The sequence below is a fragment of the Brassica rapa genome, unplaced genomic scaffold (assembly GCF_000309985.2).
Source record: "Brassica rapa cultivar Chiifu-401-42 unplaced genomic scaffold, CAAS_Brap_v3.01 Scaffold0919, whole genome shotgun sequence".
Lineage (NCBI taxonomy): Eukaryota > Viridiplantae > Streptophyta > Magnoliopsida > Brassicales > Brassicaceae > Brassica > Brassica rapa.
The window spans coordinates 12501-20000 of NW_022610855.1; positions in this window are offsets into that span (position 1 = coordinate 12501).

Genomic DNA, 7500 nt, shown 5'->3' on the forward strand with positions numbered 1-7500 from the left:
CTTCGAATTTGAATCTGATTTTTTGCATGCTTCATAAGGATGGTTAAAGCCATTTTCTGGTAAATTTTCATAATTTTCTTTTGCTTCTAACCATGTCTTTTGCATGCTACAAAGGTCGGAGTTTCGTGGTCTAAACGGATGTCTACAGCAACTTTTGATCAACACTTGACATATTTTTGATGTTTCCTTTCAGAAAACTTTCTTCAAAAATATTAATTTTCGCATTTTTGGCTTCTCGGGTGATTTTGGCTGTCCGTGGGTGATTTTGGCCCACGAGGGCTGTATGTTCAGTACACACACGGACGTCCGTGTGTGTCCGTCAGCACACACAGGACGTCTGTGGCCATCCGTCAGCACACACAGGACGTCCGGCTGTCCATCAGTACACATATCAGCACGCTCCGTGGACTGTTCGGGTGATTTTGGCCCACGTGGGCTGTCTGTTCAGTACACACAGGACGTCCGTCAGCACACGCAGGACGTCCGTGGCTGTCCGTGTGTGTCCGTGTGTCCGTCAGTGCACACAGGACGTCCGTCAGCACACACAGGACGTCCGTCAGCACACGCAGGACGTCCGTCAGCACACGCAGGACGTCCGTGGCTGTCCGTGTGTGTCCGTGTGTCCGTCAGCACACGCAGGACGTCCTTCAGTACACACAGGACGTCCGTCAGCACAAAAAGGACGTCCGTGGCCGTCCGTCAGTACACACAGGACGTCTGTGGCCATCCGTCAGCACACACATGACGTCCGTCAGTACACAGAGTACGTCCGTGGCCGTCCGTCAGCACACACAGGACGTCCGTCAGCACATGCAGGACGTCTTTGGCTGTCCGTGTGTGTCCATGTGTCCGTCAGTACACACAGGACGTCCGTCAGTACACACAGGACGTCCGTCAGCACACACAGGACGTCCGTGGCCGTCCGTCAGTACACACAGGACGTCCGTGGTCGTCCGCCAGTACACATATCAGCATGCTGGCCCTTCCTGTGGACTGTTCGTGTGATTTTGGCCCACGTGGGCTGTCTGTTCAGTACACACAGGACGTCCGTCAGCACACGCAGGACGTCCGTGCCTGTCCGTTAGCACACACAGACTGTCTGTGGACTGATCCGTGTACTGAGCTCATATCAGCATGCTGACCACACATATCAGCATGCTGGCCCTTCCCGTGGACTGTCCGTGTACTGATTTTGGACAACTGATGCACCATGTCAGTACACATATCAGCATGCTGGCCCTTCCCGTGGACTGTCCGTGTACTGATCCGTGTACTGAACATATATCAGCATGCTGACCACACATATCAGCATGCTGGCCCTTCCCGTGGACTGTCCGTGTAATAACCCTCACGAGCAGATATAATTTTGGTCAAGAAAATTCTTTAAGATCAGTTTGAAGATTGATCGATCAGAATTTAAATAAAAATCGACACGGTGAATTAATCTCGACGGGGCTGTCTTTTGGTCGAAAAACCATCTCTTGATGGTTCTGGTCGAGTGTTAATTATTATCGTTGATTTTTATTCATGCTGGGTGAGTTTATTCAGAGCAGGACGAGATTCGAATGATGAAAAATATTTAGTCGAAACAGTCCAGAAAATATCGACAAAACTCTTAAAATTATTTCTGAACAGTCACATGCTTTGCACCTTCTAGCATACTTGCTTCCTCAGTAATTAGGTCACATGACCTACACCTACTTGCTTGCCTGCTTGCTCATTAGAAGTCACATGCTGGTCACAAGCTACTTGCTTCAGCTGCTTGTAGCTTTCTTCATGGGAAGGAAAAGTTCAGCTGCTTGTGCTGCTTGGTGTGCTGTAGCATGTCACCAGCTGTCTAACCTCATCTTTGTCTTTTGTGGGAGCAAACCCTCATCTGAAGCAACTCCTTATTATATAAAATACCCTCTTCTCTCCTCTGGACGTTCATAACCTGCAAGAAAAACCAGAGAAAAATTCAGAGAGAAAGAGAGAAAGAAGAGAGAAAAATCTGTGAGAAAAGATTCATGAAAAATTCAGAAAAATATTCAGAGAAGAGGAGTGAGCATGGACAACTCTTTCTCACCATCCTGTGACTTTAATCAGTGAGCTTTGGAGTTTTTAAGAGATGAAGATTTGGTGTCCTGAAGTTGAGAATCACCTATGTTCTTCAGCCTTTGATTTTGATCGGTTAATTCGTGGTTAGCTTGAAGAGAGACAACCAGTCAAGTTTAATTAGTTGAGTAAAACCGATGGCCAAGGAGAGTATTCGGATCAGCCGGATCCTTGTGATGGTTCTGAACCGAGAGTGATCCAAAAGTGAAGTGTGATTAGCTTGAGCTCGAGTCTATTCTTCCTTAACCAATCTCATGGATTTAAAGGTGAGTTTAGATAGATGATGAATGAATTATGAATGAATATGCATGATTGCATATTGAATATGGTTGATTAATTAAGAATTAATCATGAATTAATTAAGGAATAATCATTGATTAATTAAGGATTAATCATGGATTAATTAAGGAGTAATTATGGTTTGATTGATTAAGTATTATTCCTTAATCTATATTTATATATGAAGTATTTATCTAGTTTAAATACTTAAGAATAAGCAAAAATAATTCTTTGAGGTTATCCCGAGCCTTAGTACTTGTTCTCAAGTACTAATCTATAAGTATTATATTAATAAGTTTGAATCATGTGAAGTCTTATTGTATACTCACTCTTCCGAAAGTCCCGCATTGCCGTGAATTGGTCCTGCGATATGGATCAAGGTCATGAAGACACGATGATGGGGTCGCACCCTGGAGGCCGTGTAACTGCATGCAGCGTTGGATGTTCTATCTTGGAATATCTGATGGAGATGATGGTTATATTTATTCGCCGTTAAGCTCGGTTAGCCTTGGTGGTTTTCTGGGTTTAGCATATATATATATATTAAGAGTATGAGTGATTGGCGGGTATCGTGGAGGTGATGTTTAAGATAGATTCACATGGATGGATTGAGAGGCCTTATATTAATTATGGAATATAATTCCACTGCATTCAAATGGTGTCGATTGCTCGGGATACTATTGATATGTGTTTGGGTGTGGGATTAGACTCACTGAGTAAACTAGTTACTCATGACTCATTTGATATGCAGGTAACCAGTAGGTGGGAGACCTTTACTCTAGGACGGGAAGGAACGGCATTAGCCAGCGGTAGTTTTATTATCCTTGCAAAGTCATTTTGATATATCTTATGAATAAGATTTGTAGACCGAAAACCTCGAGGTTAATTTATAACAAATTTTGTAAGATGATTTTGAATGATATATAAATAATGTTTTTTTTTTAAAGTACGGGTTCCATATGATATTAGTCCTTGTCCAGACGAACTAACTATCAGGTATTGCTTTCTCGGGTTGAAAAGCCTAGAGTGGTATCCGATAGGAGCGTTGGTGTTCTTTGATTGTTGGTCTAAGGCGATCGGAAGTTATCTGAGAACCTCAGATCGACCATCGAGGAACATCGACCGTGTCATTTCCGGTCATCTATGATCGGGGGTGTCACAAAGGTGGTATCAGAGCATGGTTATACAATGCTAGAATGGGACTTGTTTCAAATGTTTTTCGAGTCAAAATGAGTCGCAAGGATAACTAGGATATGCTGGCTTGTTCCTTCATTTTAGGATAGATAGTCATGGGTAGTTACCTAACAGTGATATTTCATAGTAGAAGCACCGAGACAAGCTTGAATGGATGGAGCGTACTTACCGAGGTTATTATCATCATGATCAAGTTTGCTACCCTCATGGTGGGGTTCACTACCTTCCTGCTAGAAGTCAATAACCTCATGCCTTCCTGCCGTTTTTCTGAGTTTTAGTGGGGATGCTAATACTTTAGAGAGATTTATGGGATATAATTGATACATCGAATACATCTCCGGACTCGTGTGTTATCGATGTCAAGGTGGGTGTTGTTTGTGATCCGGTTCAGAGCGATTCGACTACACTTGATCACATAGATGCACTTATTATTCCGGTTTCTCAAGTCTAACCAGCTCATGCTAAGACGTACAAGCACCACAGCCATACAAGCATGATTTCTTAAGCATTTGTTTCAAGCTTAGCGTTGGAGGAAGAGATGGTTTGACTGTATTACAAGATGATGGAAGCACCAGAAGCATTCTGTTTGCAACGGAATATCATGAAGCTTATGATGCAAAGAAGAAGAAGTTGGGACCATAAGATACTGAAGAAGGACTAAACCGTTAGAAGTATACTTTGGCTTGAGGCAGATTTGGGATCCAACACTCAAAGCAGAATATTCACGTGGCCGTTGTTCAGAGAATTACAAGAAGGATTTGGCAGCAAGCTATTTGGAGATGAACGCTATGAGTTGTTGGTCGAGAGTCAAGAGTTACTTCAGAGAGTTGAGTTCGAGTTGGACAGATTTCATGAGTTCAGGAAGTAGTATTTTCTACACAAGCATCGAGATACGTGGTCGAGTGAATTGGATTCATCGATTATGGTTTGGAGAATAAGCAAAAGATCATACGAAAACTCTTTAAGAACTTAGCCAAGAATTTTGGAGTAGATAAAAGACCATGGAGTTTCAAAGCTTCGAGGAGATGTTAGAGTATGACGTGAATGTTAAAGAAGCTATTATTGCTGAAGAGGTTAACCAAGTCATGCAGACCGTTTATTTTCCAACCGCTGCAGATCAAAAGTCAGTTTCAAGAAGTGAGTTAAGTAAGTCGTTGGGGATGATTTTGGGTGTACATTTCATCAGATCAAGATCGAGGACCTTGAGCCGTTATGGTTGTGACTAGCAAAGACAGAATGGTCGTGATTGTCAAAGTTTGGGAAATCCTGGAACGTTTGCATCATTCGCGCTTTGGTGGTTCTTGTGAAGAGTTAGGAATTTAGGTTACCCTTCCTCATGAAGTTACCCGATCTACGTTACCTATACCTAAGATAACACTTGTTGAACTAGTCCGATTTTCCTTACCGTTAGTCCACATCCAAGTGTTAGGCTATTTGGGTAGAGCCTACACTTTATAGTTGCCTGGACCGTCAAAACCTCTAAAAGGTCAAATCACAGGTTTGCTTCTTATCCCATTGCGTGTTGTGTGCATTTTAAAAATTTATGAATGATTAAATAAATAAGTGAAGGAGTGATCAAGGTGTCGTATGAGACCTTGCCTATGGACGGAATTTTCCGCCCATATTGTGTTTGATGCGGGAACAACACATAGATGTAGTTCTCGGGTAGTGTCATTGTTTTAGGAAGGATTCACTTTAGTGAATTCAAGTACACTGTTCTTATTCGTGGAAGTACTGGCTGCCATTTAGAGTTATGGTATGCCTTCGTATCCCATCCCCATTCCTTAGTACTTCCATTAGAGCGGTTTGTTTCTATCTAGAGTGAGATTGGCTATCTAATTATCGAGCTCAATTAGGATGTTGTTGAGGAAGGAAGTCTTTGAGAGAAGACCAGTTACCGTTGGCTTGCAATGGTATTCTACTAAGTGTTGGAGCCTCGCTCATATCAGTCTGGAGAGTTGGGAACCTTTTGGGAAATGGTGAAGTGGCGTATTCCATTATCATCATAATTGGGCGGAGAGAAAATAACAAGAAGCAGAGTATCGAGGACAGTTAGATAACTAGGGAACATGAAGCTATGTTTAAGAAAGTGGAAAATTTGTTGACATCCAAAAGTAACCCGTCAAGTATTCTGGTTGAACCTTGATTCGCTGCAATTGCCTAGGCATCTATCCAAGTGGTTCTAGCCAAATTCAAGTAGCAGTCAGAAGATTTGTTTGGAGAAAGGTTTTGTTCGACTTAGTTATTTTCTGTGGAGTGTACCCATGTCAGTGGTAAAGAAGAAGAACCAGAGTTTGCGGTTATGTTCGAGTATAAAATCAAGGACGTGACCATCAGGGTCAAGTATCAAGTTCTAGAATTGAAGAATGGTTAAGATCGGTTGCAAGGCGTAGTTTTATTCCAAGGACGTTTGATGGACGCTTCACGTTGTAGTAAATATTTCTGCACGGAAATTGGAAGTTAGATCCCTTAGTCAGTAAATGGAACAAGGAGTTGTTGCATATTTACAAAAGATCGCTACTACTACATAATGGTCGTACTCAATTTCAGTTATCGAGATTCGAAGTTCTGTGGATTGGCCGGTTACCATCAGAAGTTTGTTCAAGAGTTAGAAACCATATCCACCAATGAGTTGATCTACTGAGAATGGTGTTACCTTGGAATGGAGTAAAAGTATTGATGAAGTATGAAATTAGTTAGAGGATGTATCTACGTCTATGCATATCTTAGACTTGCATGAGCCTAACCAGCCATATACTACTACATGGATGTATTATGTGTTGGTCTAGGTGAATGCTAATGCAAGACGATATGGTAATCATTTATGCATCAAGGGAGCTAAGGAAGCATAAGGAAAACTATTTGATGCACAAGTTGGGGTTGGTGGCAGTTCTGTTACACATCAAATTTAGTGATCATTTCAATATGGGGAAAGGATGCAAGTTTTCACTGATCAAAAAAGCCTAAGGAAGAGCAAATATTGCTGCTTATGCTTTAAGAGGAAGTGATATTAATGATGATATGGAGTAGGATCTCAAGAATCATGAAGCGGAATTGGGAGTGATTTATTTTGCTGCCTTATATGGAAAGAATAGAGAACCTTCAAGATTGCAAGTAGAAAATCAAGATGGCTTATTCATTCGTATTTGAGGAACTCAGTTGAAGGATGAGAATCTAAGGAATTCATAGAAGGAACTGGGTGAAGAGAATTTCGAAGAATAGTATGAGGACTGTGTCATGTACAAGTTCATAAGATGGAGATGTGGGAGAAGGAATCCAAATTCAACCTAAAATTAAGCAGATGTGAAGTAAATCCCAAGGAAGATTGAAGAGTGCAAGGAAAAAGGTATAACCATAAGGCATATGGGGATGCTCAAGTTGTTAAGAGATCAGAAGATATATTAACAGAGAAAGTGTGAAGTCATCATACAAGAGTACTTCGTTGGTAAATCAAGTTTGGTATAGGCGGACTTGTTGATTCCTCAGTTACTAGACAGAAGAAGGAAATCAGAAAGTAATAGAACAAGACTTGGATATGCGAAATTTCAGTGAGATTGAGTCGTTCAGAAGTTTTTGAAGAGTATCTCAGATATATAAGAAGGGTATGGAATACTGTAAGGGAAATCATTTCTGGAATAAGTGTGTTTGTGTGTATTTGAGAGTGGCACCCTTGCTCTGAATCATGTTAGCGTGATTGATCGTGCATGTTCTTGTTTGATTGTTGCACGGTTAATCAAGTTAACATTGACCAGACTGGAGATGTTACATTCACGTATGGCACATCACCTCACGTTCCAAATTTCATGTTGCTGTTATGGGAGAAAGCCAGATAAAAAAGGTTGAGAAGTGATAGTCTATAGATACAAGATTGTTAGAAAAAGTATGCAGACCGCAGTTGACAAGAGTTGTGCAGAGTAAAGAATTTGGTTATCT